Here is a 1,354-nt window from a genome sequence, read left to right as displayed (position 1 = left end):
ATAAAAATTAGGCCAGGCGCGGTGGCTCAAGCCTGTAATCCCAGCACTTTGGGAGACTGAGACGGGCGGATCACGAGGTCAGGGGATAGAGACCATCCTGGCTAACACGGTGAAACCCCGTCTCTACTAAAAAAATACAAAAAAACCTAGCCGGGTGAGGTGGCGGGCGCCTGTAGTCCCAGCTACTCGGGAGGCTGAGGCAGGAGAATGGCGTGAACCCGGGAGGCAGAGCTTGAAGTGAGCTGAGATCCGGCCACTGCACTTCAGCCTGGGCGACAGAGCAAGACTCCGTCTCAAAAAAAAAAAAATTAGCCAGGTGTGGTGGTGCACGTGTGCAATCCCAGTTACTCGGGAGGCAGAGGCGGAAGAATCGCTCGAACCCAGGAGGTGGAGGTTGCAGTGAGCTGAGATTGCATCACTGCACTCCAACCTGAGACTTCGTCACAAAAAAAAAAGGAAATTAGGCGGGGTACTGCCCGCCTATAGTTCTAGCTACCCCAGAGGCCAAGGCAGGAGGATGGCATGAGCCCAAGAGGTCAAGGCTGCGGTGAGCTGCCATTGTTCCACAGCAGTCCAACCTGGGCGACAGAGCTAGACCCTGTCTCAACAACGAACAAATAAATAAATAATAAAAAGTAATGGTTAAGCGTAAGATACCTAGGTACACATTACAAGACAATTCTATGAGGTTCTTTTAAAGTGTGCCTAGATAATTAAGGTTTGTCAACATTGTGGCACCCACAATTACCACCATCTCACTCACAAACCTGGAAATTTACCCGTGTAATTAATTCCCACTGCACAACCATGTTTTGTTATTGCCAGATGATGGAATCCACATCAGTATCCGATTCTTTTTCCAAGGCAACGACTTCCGCAAAAAACCGAGATGTGCAGTCTCTCTTGCTAAGCCACCGACCACCTATACTCTCTCCTCTCAAAACCCCCTAATACCCAGTCAGCTAGTAAGCCCTGAAAGGCAGGATTCGAGTCTGCATCCCACCGCCTCGCACCCCCTTCCGAGGCATCCTCATCGTGTGGCCAGCTCCTGCCTGGAGAAGGAGGCGGCCTTTACTTGGGTGTCATCCGGGGACCACTTGCGGGTCCAAGCGTGACAGACCTCCGCGGTCCCTGCCAGGTCTGGAGGCCGAGAGGCAGGGTTCCAGGCGAACCGGAGAGGGAGTTCCCCGCCGGCTCTCCCGGAAGGCCAGCGCGCACGGGCGGGGCGCGGCGGGGATAGGAGGCAGCCGCGGGTGCAGCCTCAGGGCCAGCACATAATGGGCAGCGGCAGCGGGGCAGGCGTCCAGCTGGGGCGCCGCCGCACCACGTGGGCCGCAGAGCGCACGGCGCAAGC

Source organism: Theropithecus gelada, chromosome 3 (assembly GCF_003255815.1).
Source record: "Theropithecus gelada isolate Dixy chromosome 3, Tgel_1.0, whole genome shotgun sequence".
Taxonomy (NCBI): domain Eukaryota; kingdom Metazoa; phylum Chordata; class Mammalia; order Primates; family Cercopithecidae; genus Theropithecus; species Theropithecus gelada.
The sequence above is the reverse complement of the archived record's forward strand: the minus strand, read 5'-3'. Positions refer to the sequence as shown.